Genomic DNA, 18,321 nt, shown 5'->3' with positions numbered 1-18,321 from the left:
AGCCTGCCAGGTGTTCTGTTTGAGTGCAAGTAACCAAGCTGTGGCGTAGATATTTGGTGAGTCTACCTGCATTAACAGCAGCACCATGCAGAGGTGCAGCAGCTTTGCCTTCCACATTTGTTTCTCTCTGATGATAATAAAAGACAGCAAGACAGGGACAGGACAGCAAGGGATTATTACTGCTTCTAGCAAACCCACTTAAGAGGATTTTGTGAAAGAACCTAAACCTGTGCATATCTTCTGAACAAATGAGCACAGGGAAAAACATATACATAATCATAACTCATTTACATGCATTAATCATTTTTGCCTTGCACAAATTAAGTTCATTGCTTGCTTGGCAATGTGAATTTAAAACACCTGGGAACTCAAGTAAAAATAGCTAGACAGGTAAAAGTCACCCACGTGTCAATCCCAGAGGCTAACTCTAAAACCATTGTACCTTTCTTTAGGGTTGCCAGCTCTGATTTAAAATGTATTGTACCCCTGAAGCCAGGGTAGACTATGTGGTGGAGCCTTGATGTATGGATTGATCAGAGTGCAGGATAAGAGTGAATAGCAAAAATAAAATAATCCTGTTAAGCTGCATCTGAAATTTACCAGCTTTTCAAGCCCTCCAAGATTTACGCCTGCCACCATGTGATTTTACTGGTTGGTATAGCTAACTGGCAGCCTTATATAATAATGATTTTAAAAAATATGACACTTCTTAAGTGTTCAAAGTGCATCACATAAATTATTTAAAGGTATCCCCTTATTAGGCGGATCTCCAAGGCACACAGCCATGCTAATAGTGACTCCCTCTTCCTACAGCATCCTGGAAATTATAGTTCAGGAAGGCCACTTGGGATCATCGACAGATAATTCCCAGCACCTCACTAAAGGAGAGTTCCCAGGACTCTTTGGGGAAAGCCCTGTCAGTTAAAGTGGCATAAAACTGATACTAAGTTTGCAAGTGGGTGGATAGGACTTGGGGGACCTAACTCAAGATGGCATTGGTCTCCATCTTTCCATGAGCCCTAGCCAGCATGGCTAATGGCCAGGAATTATGGGGGCTGTAGTTCAATAACATCTGGAAGTCCACAGGTTCCCTCCTCTGATCTAGTGAATTTGTGGCTAAAGTGAGATTGGAAATGGGTGGTTCTCGACTTGTTGGCTCAGTTCACAACCTTAGCCACAAATGGCACCAGCTCCAGATGTCCTTATTATCAGGTGGCACAAATTGAGGGTTTTAACCACAAGGGGCCAGTAGAATCTCAGGAATATTCTAGGCTCCGCCCCTTGAGTATTCAACTTCCATACAGGTGGAGGAAGAAATAAGAATGTGGCTCTTTTTCTGATAGAGATGTAAGTGACATGCGTAGGCAGAATTTCTACATTCAGTTGCTCAGCAAGGAGTAAAACTGCTCTCACTTTCCAATATTCTGGCTACTACAAGAGCAAACAAGCACTGGGATAACTGTCAAATACTAAGCCCTTATATATTTAGTCTTTACAAAATTAAACTTTATTCTATTAACATTAAATAACTTTAAACATGCTGAGTTACTTGTTTTGAGATTCTAGCTCTTCTAAATTAATACTCCTTTTTCCCAGTATCCCATTAGGCTCCCACACTGAAACATTTCTGGCTACAGGCCTGCCCAAGCCCCATGAAATTCAAGCCATATTTAGCATTCACATTCCATAGAATGCCAGTCCTGATACTACTGTCCCCCAAATGTCATTTTTCAACTGCAAGTGCATAGAGCTCCTTTTCTAACCATTCTGCTCTGAAAATAAATGCCTAGTGAGAAATGTACACTCAGTCATTCCTCCACCTTCAAAACTACATTGGGGTGTAAAACATCATCTTTTTTGAAAAACAGGAGGAAGGGGAGAAAGATAGAGAGAAGGGCAGAGCTGAAGGTTTACTCATTGCATGCTGGACGGAGAAATCCTCTCAAAGGAAGCAATCCAGCACACTCCCCACCCCCAAAAGGCTTGAGGTACCCCTCACACTGCTGGAGGTTGCCCCAAATTCTCCAAAGTGCTAAAGAAATACAGTGTTATGTCCTTGGAAGATGGAGCACAAATATGAAGGACGTGCAATAGGGTGAGCCGAGGCTGGTATAGGTACCTACCCTTCATAGGCTCCAAGGGTAAAACTACGCTTCCGAGAAAACATCCTCTACTCCTGCAGCCTCTTCTCTCTGCAAGCGGAGAGTTCTCTGGCCTCCTGCATACAGGCTTCTCTTTCTGTGCCAGCACACACTCGTCAACCTGGCTCCATAGGGCACAGATTCTGTCCCCAAACCACTGCCCTCCCCCCCCCATTTTTTGTTTAAACTGCTGCCTCCTTTGCTTTCCTGAGACACACTTCAAATGAGAAAAATAAGAACACTTCACAGTTAGGGCTCAGCTTACACTGTGCATTGGCAGGAAACTCCTGGGGAGACACGGCAGGTTGTCAGGAGGGCTAGTGAGCAACCAAGGAAGAATATGAGAGGCAGAGGGAAAGCGAGAAGCAAGTGAGACAAATATTTTAAAGAGGAAAGAGAGAAGAAAAACTGAAAGCACAGCACATCCTCGGCAGGGAAAATCTGGGTCTCCGTAAGAACCCTCTTATCACTTTATGCTTATCACTTTATGTCCTGGACTGCTGTTTAGACAGCAAGGTACATAGTGGTACTCAGCACTACAAAGGGATACGTCCCAAGGAGTTTAGAGTCAGCATTTTGACAATGAGGAAGATGGGGGAAGGGAGGAAGGGGTAGCAAGCAATGAATGAGGGGGGGAAATTAGTTGTACGTAATCAGTCATTGTTATATAAGAAAAGGACTAAGAGATTCTCATCCCCAGGAGATCCATGCAGAAGACTAAGCCGAATCTCTGTAAAACTTCACTCAGCAGTTTCATGTAGATACACTAATAGGCAACAAAAAAAACCTTGCAGTTTAAGAATGTACCTATAGCCAACAAATATTTCTATCAAACTTTAAAAAGCAGGGAAATTGGGCAGCTATAGTGAATGCACCAGGGGAGCAGGAGACCTGACCTCCTCTCTGAGATATTGTACTGCCCTACAAATCTGTCAAAATGCAAGCACAATTTGGGTTGATAACCTCAGTTTCATCATTTTAGCTTCTAGTGATAGTTTTGGTTTAATTTGTTCTAACACCCAATTATTTGTCTTTTTCATGGTCCATGGTATCCTCAAAGCTCTCCTCCAACACCACATTTCAAATGAGTTGATTTTTCTCTTATCCACTTTTTTCACTGTCCAACTTTCATATCCATACATAGAAATCTGGAATACCATGGTCTGAGTGATCCTTACTTTAGTGTTCAGTGATACATCTTGGCATTTGAAAACCTCTTCTAGTTCTCTCATAGCTGCCTTCCCCACTCCTAGCCTTCTTCTAATTTCTTGACTATTGTCTCCATACGGGCAAATTTTTCCAAGCTACACAGGAAGTGGATTGGACTGTGAAAGACCAAGAAAGAGAGGGAAGAAAGAAGCAACCAGAGGGGCAGTTCAGGCAGTGCTTGCTCAAAATTACAAATAGGCCCTTTGGTTCAAAAAGGTTGATGATCCCTGGTTTGCCACATCAGTTCCCTGCTTTGTACTAGGCAGGGATGTAGGCATCCAGAGTTGTGGGGGGTCGTAGACCACTTACTTTTTGGGAAGCAGAGTCCCTATGTATGAGCCAATCAACATGAAAGGGAACATGTTGGCCACTGAGAAGAGTCTTCTCACCTGGATAACAACATGCTCCATTGTCCTTTTGTGCAGATTGGAGCCAATCAGGGTGAAACGAAGTGAGAGTCAATGAGAAGACTCTTCTCAATAGCTAACACACACCTCCCCTTTCATGCTGATTGGCTCCTAGAGTAAGTGAGAAGTGAGCTTCATGGCAAAGTACCTTGGTTTCCCAAATCCTAATCCCACACTCGCAAAGCATGTTTGTTCAGAAATAAATCCCATGATGGCCAATGAGGCTAAATCCCAGTTTAAGTGGCCATAGGACTGCCACCAAAGCAGTTGCTTCCTGAGTCTTGGCCCTGCTGCTTAATGATAATGTCCCTTGGAGACATTTTTTTCTGTTGTGTCATCTCAGTTTTATTACTAAGAAGTAAAATGAACAAAATATACATAATTAAAACAGAGTCATCACAAATTAAATTTGTCGCAGTCATTTAACAGCAAGAGAACTATGTAAACTTTGTTTCCCTCTGCCGAAGGGAGTAGTATAGTAGCAAAGTCAGAAATGTAGAGTCCCTTCATTATAGTTACAGACACACACCTCTCCTCCCCTCCTTTTTGCTATTGGATTGAGAATGAGAACTTTGTTAATACCTTCTCCTGCAACAACAGGCATCCTCGGAGACAATCAGGATGAAACAAGAGACTGTTGGCTCCTGAGAAGAGTCTCCGCAGTGGATGACTTACCTTCTTTCACTCTGATTGGAGCCAATCAGAGTGAAAGGACAGGGAAGCATGTTAGGAGACTCTCCTCAGTGGCTAACACACACCCCTTTCCTGTTGATTGGCACATAGGATGCTGAAGACATAGGGACCCTGCTGGGATCTGCTCCCAAAAAAGTAAGAAGTCTAAGACACACATCCCTAAGACCTGATGGCTACACCCCTGCAAAAGAGCATGAGTAAAATCCCATTGGAACAATAATGATCCACAAGATATTACAGCAACAGTAGGATACTCTGGGGAAAAAATTGCTCATCTAATGCATAGGATGCTACATGATAAATGACTCTTTTGTTAATATTTAATCACGTATTAAGATTTTGAACACTCATGAGAAACATCCTGCCAGACAGGAGTCAATAGATCTTCCCTTGCCTTCTAATGTGCAACAGACAGGAAAGCAAATCCTCCACTAAAAGAACCCAAGCCATGACAACGCCTTTCCAAGATGCTAGAAGGGATTATTTTAAAACCAGAGCCAGACCTCCCATTCGTAGTGAAGCAGCTACCTCAGGCACCAGGTACTGGGGGGCACCCTTTCCTAGACCCCCTAAACTAGTCTGCTGCCTCAGATATGGTGGGCAATATCATCCCATCACCAGTGCTGAAGTAAGATGTTAATATTGGCATGTGAAATAGATGGGGGCACCATCTTACCCTTTGCCTCAGGCAGCAAGTTCTCAGCCAGCCCTGTTGAAAACCAAGTGTTATGTAAGTTTACCTCAAGATGACATAATTCTCCAAGTTATGAGAAGTCTGGAAATTTTAAAACCACTGAGGAAAAGAAAAATTTTGAAGTCTAGGAAGAAGCAGAGTTACCTTTGTGTTTTTTCAGTTATGTCCAAGATAGGTCAGATTTTTGTAGAAATGTATTGTCTACTACTTAAAGCAAAGAATGGGGACAGATTGACCCACCTGTTCCAGGCAGCTTATAAGTGAGGCAAATAAAGAATCCTTGTTATTATTTCCACAGTGCTGCCCTAGAATTTTTTTTTATTGAAGGGCATGGGGAGGATAATAAAACGGACTGCGGGCTGGGCTGAGGTTGAGAAAAAGATAGTTTGATTAAGGCCACCAAGTCAGATTTGAACCAGAAACTTATTGGCTCACACAGCTAGGGTTGCCAGGTTCAATCCCTGATCCTGATCCTGCATCTTTAGGAGAAAAGAAAGTCAGCCAAGTGCAGGTGTTCTTGCAACCCTGTAATGGGAAAAACCACAAGGTGGAATTCTCCCTCCCCCCTTCCACCTTGTGGTTTTTCCCATTACAGGGTTGCAAGAACACCTGCACTTGGCTGACTTTCTTTTCTCCTAAAGATACAGGATCAGGGTCAGAGATTGAACCTGGCAACCCTACACACAGCTCACTGTTACATGTAGGCAGTATACTAAGCTTGCCCTCAAGTGCTACAGTGTCAAGATGAATGGGTTGTATTCAATTAAGTCCTCCTTAGAGTAACTCTATTTAAATGAATAAACCTAAGTTAGTCATGTCTATTAACTTCAATGAGTCTACTCTGAGTAAGACTAGCATTGAATACCACCCCATATTTCTTGCCAGTCTGTCAAGTTAAGCCCCCACTATGATCTCAGTTTATATGACCTAAGCCTAATTTTTCTAATTTTTCGCTAGGACATATTTAAGCCAGAGCCACCAAAGAAGCATATGATATAAGATGTTGCCTGGCCAAAGACAGGATGCACAGCCATCTTTTGGGGCTAGAGAAAAAGAAATATTTATAGCAGCATAGACCAGTGGTTTTCAAAATGTGTTCTAGGGAATCCTGGACTTCCTCAAAAGTTTATAAGAGATTCCTGATGGGACAATCAGTAATGGTAGTCAAGCTGCCTAAAATATAGCTTATCTCTCGTTACTAACCTTCCCTCTGCAATGTGTAGCTGAGACTGTGTTTGGGGCATGTTCTAGCTCACACTCTCAATTCAAACAGTAAAACGCTGGTGCCCAACAGGTCTGGGCCAGTACCCCATATTAACTAAGCTCTTGAATATGCCCCAGAATTCTCTGCATACTGGGTTTTTGTGGAGGATGTGCAGGGGTTCCTCAGCAGCAGACCAGTCAATAGCCCTGTTATCCCTGTATCCAGTGAAGGCTGGTGACTCCATGTCAGTGGGGCAGTGAAATCCACTCTGGGTTTTTCCAGAAACTGTCCAAGGTCCTGGATCCTATTGCCAAAATTTGTTTCAGCACCTTGGACAGCTCCTGAAAACCCCAGACTGGATTCCACTGGCCCACTAACATGGAACCACCAGCTTCCACTGCCGGTGTCCTCTACATATAGACTAGATATATAGACAGGCAGCAGGATCCTGCCAGTCAACCATGCCCCCAAATTCAATGTGTTCAACCAAAGGTAAGAATGGGGTTTATGCATGTACAACTGCACACATGTGGAGCCCTGGCATCACATTGTTCCAATTGCACAATTCAGCCACTCATTTTCAGCTAGTACTGTGCCCAAAAAAATCTCCTGCTTTTGTTGTATTGTCTGATGGCCATTCTCCATCAATTAATGAGAAAAACTGCATGCGAAAATCATCAAAGTGACAGCATTTTTTGTGTGAAATTCTTATAGGTGGGGCACAGATTTTTGTCAAGCTTACCTTACTTTTGAAGTGAACAAGAGGTGTTTGTGTCATTTCTTTCATTCGACAAACAATCTGAAAAGCAGTCGGCACTCTACAACCTTCCAGGGTACCCATGTTTCAATTAAAACCCAGGGAAAGACATCATGAGAAAACTTATTCCATGTGGCTTTTTCAGATCAGGAAGCACAAATAGCTGAGGAGGCTGCAGAGTGCTGGAGAAATGTTTATTGGAAAGAAAAACATACACTACCTTCAGCTACCTTGCGATAATAAAGTAAGCTCAAAACTCTGGAAGGAAGTGGACTGCCTTCAAGTCGATCCTGACTTATGGCAACCCTATGAATAGGGTTTTCATGGTAAGTGGTATTCAGAGGGGGTTTACCATTGCCTTCCTCTGAGGCTAGTCCTCCCCAGCTGGCTAGGGCCTGCTCAGCTTGCCACAGCTGCACAAGCCAGACCCTTCCTTGCCCGCAACTGCCAGCTGGGGGGCAACTGGACTCCTTGGGACTATGCAGCTTGCCCATGGCTGCACAGGTGGCAGGGCATGTAACCCCTGAGCCACTCACTGTGGGGGTGATCTTTAGCTGGCCCTTGACACTCAGGAGACACGAGCGGGGATTTGAACTCACAGACTCTGGACTCCCAGCCAGGCTCTCCTCCCCACTGTGCTATACCAGCTGTTACGCTCAAAACTCTACAACCAGCAAAATTCTAAAGTGCCCTGATTATGAGAAAAATTGAGACCTCTTTTGCTGAGGAGGAAAAGGTTTGAGAAATTTGGGAACAGATTTCAGTACCATTTTCAGCTGAATATGTGAAAGTCAGGGGATGGGGCCTACTATCACAATCCGGCTCTCTCCTCCATACATCCAGTCTGTGTGTAGAAGATAAAGCGACAACAAGACTAATGTGGAAAAGGTTCCCTGAAGATAGAAAGTTTGAAATGTATGGATAAAAAAATAATAATTAAAAAATGGATCCCCTGTTGCAGGCTGAGATAAATGATTAAAAGGCTACCATAATAATACCTTTTAACAGCGTGTGTATTTTCAGCCACAATAATGATGTCAAATAATAATGTCACTGAAATACAATTTGCATTAACCACACATATCTCTACAAAGTATGTGTGCCCATGCTTATATTATTTACTTACTACATTTCTATCCCACCTTTCCTCCAAGGAGCTCCAAGTGGCAAACTCAGTTCTCACCCTCCCTGTTTTATAGCAATGGCTGGGGTCCACTGGGAGTGGCAGGCAGGGAGACCAATAGCAGGGAGAGCCAGACCCAATGAGAGGCAAAGCCACTTGACTCTGCTTTTGTCCCCATCCTCCTCCCTGCTGAGCAACATAGAGTGAGGTGGAAGAAGTTGATGGGAGGTGCCATCCTCTGGACTGATTGTAAGAGGCAGGAAGGAGGCTGGCTGAGGGCAGGTAGAGGGTGGTGGGGCAGTGCCCCCATTCACCCTAGTGGGCCAGCCTCCACTGCCATTTTATCCTCCTGACTTGAGGGAGGTAAGAGACAGTGACTTGCCCAAGGTCACCCAGTGACCTCCATGGCTGAGTGGGGATTTGAATCCTGGCCTCTCAAGGCCTACTCCAACACTCTAACAACTACATCACACTAGCTCTCATATTTTGATGCCTGTTTCATTCTTATTGTTTCACTTTTTTGAATGTTGTAAGGATGTCTGATGTGCCTGTGTCATGCCCAGCGCTGACCTGGTTCCAGACATGGAGTCCTCAGAGGACAAACTAGAGAAGAGACTTGAGGAGCAGGCAGGGCTCTCTGAATCCAATGTTGAGGATCCCCTTGAGGGGTCCTCCGGGTTGATACCTGACGAAGAACCTCTGGAACTGTCAGAGAAGGAGATGGACAGCCCCTCCGTCCTCAAACAGCAACTGCACCAAAGGCTTCGGGTCCAGGCCAAAGAGAGATGGCACAGTATGTGGCATCTACAGACCCAGAGTTGTAGTTCTACTCGTAAGTAATAGGTCTACTCATGAGTAAGCCATCCCTGATATGCCTTCACTGCCAGCAGTTGTATGCAAGACCTCCCGCTTGAGACTTCTGGTTGCTGGAAGCAATGCAAGTCACTGGTTCTAGTCTTCTTTCCTTGCTGTGTTGTACTTTGTCACCTCAGACTGTTGCCTGATCTTATCTCTGGATTATGGACCTAGACTGATTCTCTGTGCTTGACCTTGGTTTGTTTGGACTGTGTTGCATCTGTAACCCTGCCTTATTGGTGAGTAGTCTGGTGAAGACTTAGGTCTCCTGTGACTAGGGCCACAGCCCTTAAGAGCATTCCCTGGAGCATGACAGCTAGGAGGTGTGAGTCACCGGGCACTTGTGGTATTATTTTTCTTATGTCTATTGTGGGATTCACTTACATTGTGCTAATTAAGCTGCAATCCTAGCTCCGTGCTCAGCACTGCGGGAGGGGATTAAGCTTAGGAAAACATGATAGCAGTTGGGGACTTGCCACAGGAGACTTTCCCACTGGCAGTAGCCAGCATAAGGCCCCTAATGGAGTGTTATGGGGCTGAGGCAGAACAGATCTGACAATGGTTCTCCTGGGTCTAAAGCTGGTCCATCTCAGGACACAAGCCCATTTTGAGCAGGAAAGGAAAGGGAAAAAATGTTCCTGCCTTGTGCCCTGTCTGGCAATAGGGCTGTGAATGAAATAGGAAACCGGATACACTGCACTTCAAGGCCTCTCATTAAAATTACTGTGTTTGTTAAAGTAGAATAATCATTCTCATTCCTCTAATAGTGAACTTGGATGGTGAGAGCAGACAGGACAGGCGTTAAAACATGTGAGAAAAATAGAAGCATCATCATGCTTGGGAGAGCACCAAGATTTGCAGAAGTACATCTTTAAATAATAAAAAAAAAGCAGCAGCAAAGGAGACAAAATGGAAACAACGCAATGAGGACTGAGCATGCTCAGAAGCCATAGAATGTCAAGTCTCACTTAGTAAAGGAAAATAGGGAAGGGAGAATGTAATATCCTTAGAGGGAATGCCTGGCTGCAACCTTGAACAACCACTCCTATTCAAACGGAGATGAGGAACCTGTGGCCCTCCAGACATTGCATTCCAAATGCCATCAGCCCCAGCCAACATGGGCAATGATTAGCAACAGTGGAAATTGTAGTCCAGCAGCATCTAGAAGGCAATAGGTTCTCCAACTCTGTATGAGGAGGAAGTATCTAAAGTCCTCCAGAGTGGCAGGGTTTTTTTCATGTGTATTCAGCATCATGTCATTGAAGCAGTAATAGTGGATTAGTGGTGAATTTATACTGAACTATCTGCACATCGGTCTACTCATGAGTTGTTCTGCAAAGCTTCCGTGAAATCACTACATTGCCTCCGGAGAGGCACTCTTGTGACCCTAGAATATTTGTTGCATATAAAGTTACAGGATTTTAGCATGTGTCTATTACAAATGAGACAGCCAGTGTGGTGTAGTGGTTAAGGTGCTGGACTACGACCTGGGAGACCAGGGTTCGAATCCCCACACAGCCATGAAGCGCACTGGGTGACCTTGGGCCAGTCACTGCCTCTCAGCCTCAGAGGAAGACAATGGTAAACCCGCTCTGAATACCACTTACCATGAAAGCCCTATTCATAGGGTCGCCATAAGTCGGGATTGACTTGAAGGCAGTCCATTTCCATTTTTTTTCATTACAAATGAAGCGGTATGACTGCCCTAAAACACACATTGGGGAGGAGGGCAGTCCAACCTGCAACATGCTCTTGTAGATCCTTAGGTATTACAAATCTGCAAAAATAAACACTTGGGGGGGGGAGGTTGGGCAAGTGAGCCAGCTCTGCTTCCTCTGCTGCTGTTTTTGTTGGCTTTCCTACTTGTGGAAGGTGACTGTGTGAATAGAAGCATTTTGTATTTGTGGGGTTTTCCTGAACATTTTGAAACCCGGGAAAATTAGGGTTCCAAGCAGTGGGGTGGGTGGAAAACTTTCCAGAAAACTTCCAGTGTTTTATTTTTCCATGGGGGAAAAATATTTCAAGTAAAGCATGTTAAATTGCATCCTCCTCCAAGGTGACGCAAACTGAACTGTTTTCCTATGGAAATTACCCCAATTTGAATAGGAATCCTTTACAGAAATTGTTGTGAAAAATCCACATCACTGCTTCCAAGACTGGCAGAGAACCTTGATGGATAAAAAGGCTCCCCACTTCACAAGGTCACCTTCCATGAGTAGGAAGGCAAGACAAACAGCAAGCAGGGGGGCAGAGCTAGCGCCCTTGTCCCTCCAGCTCCTGGGTTTAATTTGCTGGATCTCTAACACCTGAAGAGGACTTGTGGGAGTTCATCATTTAAGTCTATCACTGACATCAGAAGTTTGAAGTTTAAAAAAATGGAAGGAGGAAGAGAGGGACTGCCCTGTTTGAACATCAACTTGTAGCATCCTGGAAGTAAGCTTTAGGGTTTGGGAAGTTGGGGGGGGGGAGGATGCACACCGTAAGGTTAAAAAATGTGTCCTTAGAATTGAGTAGACTGTGACTCTTACAAACAGATCAATGGTTGGGGGCAGCCAAGCCACTGGATTTTGAAAATATCCATTCAAAAAGAGAAAATGGAGGAGAGGGAAGGACAGGATTGATCTGCTCAAGCCTGAAACAACTTATTGTATTCTGTAGGTAAAATTGGGATTGGGTGTAAAGAAAGGCACATAGCTGCCCTAGAGAGACCCACCATGAATGTTAAGAAACTCTCCTCTCTATGATCCCCTTAACACTATATAACACAGCATGGGAAAGTTTCACGAGGGTAGGAAAGAAGGGAGGAAGTATCCTTTGCAATCCCTAAATCAATGGTTCTTAATCTTTTTTGGGTCATAGACCCCTCTGAGAATCTGATTAAAGCTATGGACAAACATCAATAAACCTATTTTATTGCATTGGGAACTTATTTTTGCACCTGATTCATGGACCCATGCATGGGTCCCCTAGGAGTCCATGGACCACAGGTTAAGAACCCCTGCCCTAAACAGTGCTACAAGGCTGGCTGAAGCCCTAAACAGGAGCTCTTCTTCTAAGGTCTGGGGGGAAATATTCTGGGGAAATGTTTTGAAATTCTTCCCCTCTCTCCTTCTGGAAACAACAATGATATAATTGTATTATGCCCTCTAATTATAGACCTATTAAGTTGACTGACATATTGGCAAACTGTGCCAAATATCTCTTGTCAAAAGACTCTAAGACTGAGTCGTTATATCCAGTGATCTCATCCTGTTAGCACAAGGACTTCTGCCTGTGTAATGGAACATCTCTGCCAATGCCCCCAAATCTTCTACAGATGATTAATGGAACCTCCAGAACAGAGAGAGAGAGAGGTTAGGGTTACACAGGGAGAGGAAGTCCCATTGTGCAGACAGAAGTCCTTGGACTAATGGGATGGCTTCAGTGGTTGCAACCCAAGGTCTTCTAGCTTGAGACTGCACTACTCCAGCCCTGTTGCCAGCCTTCCTTGTTCGGTGGGGCAGCCACATTTCTAGGCAGGGCATTTGAGAGGGAGAGGTGCATAGCACCAGTCAATCCTGCCCCCCAAACTGATTGGGAGGATGTGAGCACCAGGTCAGGAGAAGGGAAAGGCAGTGACCTTCCCCCTCACTCCTGCTTCACCCAGACAGTGTTAATTTACATGAATGAATTTTAATCTGTTGAACTTTCTCACTCTTTGAGATCCCCAGGAATATCAGACTCAAAAGTTCGACTTTGCCTATAGTTACTTTCACCTGTGGTCTGACGCTGTGTTCTGATTCTTCATGAACTGAGCTTCTTTGTTAATGACCGTGAGCTCCTGCGCTTGGCTTTGATGCTGCATTACTTATCTCAATCTTAAATTCCACCCAGAAACCAAACTTCTCCATACCACAATTTTAGGAAAGGGCAGAGAAAACAAGTACTTTAGGGTATGTTTGTTAACTCCTCCTTGAGAGTCCCTCTTTCTAGCCTTGTTCCTGACCTTTAGATTTTCCTTCCTGTTGACAATCAAAGGAAAACTTTTTAAATGTCTGCTACATAAAGGATGAACTAAGCAATTGGAAACTAATTGTGGAAAGCAAATGGAATTTATTTTTGGTTGCTGGGTTGATTTCTCTGTACAGAAACCTGAAAAGGCTTCACACTGAACTGCACATATTGGAAAAATCAGAAATAAGGCCTGAGTTACCGCCTAGGTAGCCCAGCCAGCTAGCTAACTGTAGTGTATGTAGTAATATTTCTATGCCTCTAAGGTAGTTTTCCTCCTTTGCCATCAAGTAATCAAGAAAAAGAAGCAAAAAGTCACTACGATTGTAAGTATAGTGAGTGCTTTAAAAGAATAAAGGATAGCCATTTTTACAGATTACTCTTATCTCTTTATTTTGCCCTTTAGCAATAAGCATCCAATCCTGCTCTTCTCATTATAGTAACTGCAGAATAAACAAACGTCTTACTGCAAGCAAACAAGCATGCTTCTTTATTGCTGGCTGGGTAGACAGCACAATTGATAATAAAAAAAAAGAGCAAATGAAAGTCCAAGGGGAGGAGTCTAGCCTATAAGACAAAGTTCTAATATTTAACTCCTCAATAGTCATACAGCTTGGGGTTTTTTTTCTGGATTGCTTAAGTAATTAAAGGATTATTGTGATTACGAAAAACCCACCCTCAGTCAGGAAAAGTCTTGAGTGATCAGACTTCTGGGGGCTCTTCAAGATGAGGCTTTTGTTGTGCCCTTGCCCTGCCTTAGTCACTAAATTTTTCAGAGGGTCCTGTTCTTAAATTGCTCCTATTCTGTCTGTCATGTTACAAATTAAAAATCCAGGGATGTATGAAGCCCAGCTCCGGGGATGCCCCATTTGTCCCCTTGTGGCTATAGGCCTGGACTACTCTACTATGAGCAATTGCTTTGTACTCGCTCATTGAATGAATAAATACGCCTGACATTAAGAAGCCAGTCTTATATGCTGCTGTTGTGGAGGCTTTTGACACAATGGTTCAAGGAAAGTTGTGTGAGGCCTTTCCTAAACCAATCTAGATAGCAAATTGCTGCTATTTTTTAAAAACTATATTCAGGCAGCAGCTTTAAAACTACTTCCTCTGGACTATTAACAAATTGAATCCCAATCACTTGGGGAGTAAAAACAAGAATGTCCATTTTTTTAAACTTTTTTTTATAAATGATATCACAGCTGAACTTGATAACAAGCTCTGCCCCTCCCGCTCCTCTGAATTCATGGTTAAAGAAACCTATATGATTCCTTCTCTCTCATCTATGCACAGATAAGCTACAATAACTGGTAACTGAGACAAATATTGTTAAAAAATTGAATATAAACTATGGTAAAACTAAGGTGGCTATCTGTATTGTTTCTAGGAGCCTTGAGCACCATTTGGTGGAAAGGTGGGATAGAATATGAACAAATAAATAAATGATGTGTTTTGAGGCTCAAGCACGTTTTCTCAAAATGAAAGAAGCCAAAACTGATCAATATTTGGAAACCTTATTCTCTAGTTTGGGTAGCTGGAAAACACATCTGGATCTAGGTCAGTTGAAATGGATTGATGCTTGTCTATGGTTCAGAACTCCATAGAGGCAAGCAAGTATTACTGCACATTTTCCATGAGGCAGTAGTATGGGGCATTTATGGATCCTATAATTTGAAAACTTTCAAAGTAAAACTATAAGATCCATCTTGGGTGTCCCTCAGTGCTACTGAGAACTGAAATGGGAAACAAGATACAAAGAGCCCAGCTGGATCAGGCCAGTGGCCCATCTAGTCCAGCATTCTGTTCTCACAGAGACCAACCAACTCAGTCTTCCAGTTGAGATGAAAATATGTCTGTATCTTCTCAAGTATAACATATTTCAAACTGCAACATGTCCTTGGGAGCGTTCCAAGAGTAATTGCAACCAAGCTCCCTAATTGCTTTATAGGGCTCAGAAAATTGCTTTACAGTACAATCCTATACATCTGTTTGTTTTTATTACATCTGTTTATATCCTGCCTTTCAGATTATAAATCCCTTAAGGGAGCTTACAAATACACAATGTTAGCATATTTAAAAAATCAAGATTCTTGTCGCAGGATGGTTGATTGGGGGGGGGGAACAGGAGACTAGCTGAAGCTTGCCTGCAGTACATATGTACTCAGAAGAATTAATTAAATGAATTAAATGTTTACTTCCGAGCAAGCATCTATAGAATTGCAATCAATTTGACCTATATTTTTCTTTAAAATTACTGCAAGCTGCTAAAATGGAATTGAACAACAGATTTTCATGCAGCTATCAATAACCATTCTTAAAGGAGCATTCTGTTATAAAATTAGGAGGTTTCAGCACAATCTTGAAAATTGTTTAACTGGTACTTATCCAGGTTTTTTGTTTTTAAACTGAGCCCAGCTTTTGTATTGCTAATGTTCCAACAACTGCCCTCTGCTGTTCCTGATGGACGTTATCATAACGTTCCTTTTGACATGAGACACTGTATTTGCAATGAAAAATGAACAGAAGCTGTGCTGCACTACATGTTTTACTGTGCTATCTCTGAAACTGTACAGAATCGGGTTTCCTGCCTCTGCTGAAAGGTTGTGCTTTTTGGTAACAAAAAAAAATAGTGCTTGCTTTTTAACTTGACAGCTGCAAAATGTATCAAAATTATTTCCCTGCTTGTTCATTTATTAATATACAGTATCTCTGATTTTGTTTTGGGATGGCTGGTTTTGGGATAGCTTCCATTCTTTTTTCTGTTGTAAACTTTAACTGCTGTTAAGCCTAATGGCCAAACAAATACACTTTAAATGAACAACTGTGTGTGATTTTTCCCTCCAGAGGTCTAGACAATTTTGATTTGGAGAAGGGGCACAGCAGAAGGTCCCCGGTTCAATCTCTGGCATCTCCGCGCAGGGCTGGGAGAGACCCCTGCCTGAAACCTTAGAGAGTTGCTGCCAGTCAGTGTACAGTACTAAGATGGATGGACCAAGTGGTCTGACTCAGTGTAAGGCAGCTGCCTATGTTTCTGTGGCTGATTTTCTGCACCATTCGTCAATTAAATGAGTCGTGTTCAGAACCTGTATGTCTGATGTCAGACACAAAAGATGGGAGGGGGAGAGGAAATCCCCTCTTTGCCTATGTATATTATCTGCCAACTGAAGAGAAGAGTGCCCTGCATCTGATGAAGTGGGCTCTCATCCAGGAAAGCTCATGCCCCAACAAATCTGTTGGTCTTTAAGATGCCACTGGTCTCTTTGTTGTTTTTGTTTCAACAGACTAGCATGGCTACCCCTCTGGAATAGAGCCTCTCTCACGTACAAGCACAAATGCACATAGCAACAGCTATACGCCAACCAGTGCAGGTTTCAGTTGTTTCTTTATAATGCATGAAAACAGGTGCAAGTCCTCATCCTACATAGCAAACAGATAATGTCAGCTTTTGGATACACAGTGGGGAAGCTAAGAGCCTCTTTGCCTTGCCACTGATATTAAGGAGCCTCTAAGATGCAGTCTCCACCTCAGTGTAGCCAGTTGGGCACAATTGCTACCAGGCACAGACACAAGTGAAATAAACTCTTGCCAACTGCCAAGCATTCTTGCAGCCCATTTATGCTCAGGCTGATTCCCAAAGGTGCCTCTTAATTTGTAGGAAGAAAAGATGGCAAGGCTCAGTTTTACCTGGAAGTCATGCCCTCTGACCTTCAATCCCCTCTCTCTGGCTATATCCCTCAACAGGTGGGGCTGGTTACTCAGCACTGAGAGAAAGGCATGCTCAGAAAGGCACTTAAAAATAAAAATTCCTCCCTATATTCCAACGATCACCCTTCCTGCTGAAGACATGTGCTGGGGGTCAAACCTGCTAAGCCCCAGCTCTTTTAGGCCCACAACTAGCTGCTCCTCAGTGGGAGATGAGGGTGGAATCTCAACAGCTGTTTTGAATATCTGCCTCCATCTTCCCTCAGCCAACTGGCCCAGTACCAGAAACTAGCCTGCGTTATTCTTCCTGTCTTTGTGTCTGTAACATCGGTGTGGCAGGTAGCAAACCAACGGGTGCAACTTTAAAACGGTAAGGAGTTGGAAGAGTAGGGATCAGCTATACAAGCTGCATTTCTGCCTGCTGTGTTTTAAAAGACCCTACCAGGAAGGGGGGGAGGGGGAAAAGATGCCAATCCTACTGGACTGTGAGCCCCTGACCAGTATAACTGATCGTCAGTCCACTTAAGACCTAGCCTTCTGCGTTTTGGTCAGGGGGGTTTCTCGGGGCCATCAAAAGTAACTAACAAACGCCCTGCTGGGTGAGTTCAGAGGCCAGTCTAAGTCAGCACCCTGTAGTTTCCAACAATGGCCACACAGGTGCTTCCAAGAAGCTTGCAACCAGGGCTTGATAGCTGCAGCTGTCGCCACCAGCTGAAATTCAGGGCTACACTGCCTTTGAAGATGGAGGCTCCATTGAGCTCTCACGCTAATGACCGTTGAGACATCCTCCTGCTGCTGCATGGAGATGTCTATTTTTTTTTAAGCCGCCTGAACCCCTGGCCGTCCCCCGCCACCCCGCCCGTCCCCCCTTTCCCGCGCCTCCTTAATGAGCCTGGCTGGAGAGACGCCGCGCGGCGGCCCGGCTCCCCTACCTGCGTGCCGCTTTCTCATCTCCGGCGTCGGGGCGCGCGGCTGGCGGCTTCGGAGGAGGCGACGCAGGGAGCCCGGCGTCCGGCTGCTCCTCCGCGTTTGCTTGCTCCCCCTGCCCAGCCCAGCCTATCAATTATTCAAGTAGGTTGCGGTGTCCTCTTCTCCTCCCCTTCCGCTGCTGCTGCTGCTGCTCCACCTGGGGCGGGAGGCTGGCATGGAGCCGTCCTCAGGCGTGTGGCAGCCTGAAGCCCGGACACGCGCACACACAATCTCCGAGAGGGGAGACGGGCGCTGGCCGAGGTCCTGACAGGCAGATTGCTTGACACACACACACACCCCTCCGTGCGGCTTAGAGCCCCCCTTTCTCTCCCCCCCCCTTGCGATGGAGAAGACGATCACTCTTCTAACCATCTCATCGGGCCGGTCGTGTAAGGTGGGGGCGGGCTGAATTCAGTCTTCCACATACGTGTTTTCATAGCGAGGGGGCCTATTCAGGATCTCTCAGCTGCTGAGAGATCTGTGTTCAGCATCCTTTTTGAGTCGGAACTCCTGCTGAGAGATCCCGGACCCCTCCCCTCGTCCATCATTCTTTACTAGACTCCCAGCGACCCGCAGG

At 44.4% G+C, this 18,321-nt stretch overlaps 1 protein-coding gene across 1 annotated transcript in view; it reads right to left on the bottom strand.

The window, feature by feature from the left end:
- Positions 1-17,834, bottom strand: part of LOC133389925 (rap1 GTPase-activating protein 1-like) — a 59,441-nt gene extending 41,607 nt beyond the window's left edge. The window contains exon 1 of the mRNA XM_061637776.1: positions 17,708-17,834. The gene's annotated coding sequence lies outside the window, so the exon portion shown is untranslated. The remainder of the gene's footprint in view (positions 1-17,707) is intronic.
- Positions 17,835-18,321: the final 487 nt, after the last annotated feature.

Source organism: Rhineura floridana, chromosome 1, assembly GCF_030035675.1.
Source record: "Rhineura floridana isolate rRhiFlo1 chromosome 1, rRhiFlo1.hap2, whole genome shotgun sequence".
Lineage (NCBI taxonomy): Eukaryota > Metazoa > Chordata > Lepidosauria > Squamata > Rhineuridae > Rhineura > Rhineura floridana.
This window is presented reverse-complemented; position numbering and strand designations above follow the sequence as displayed.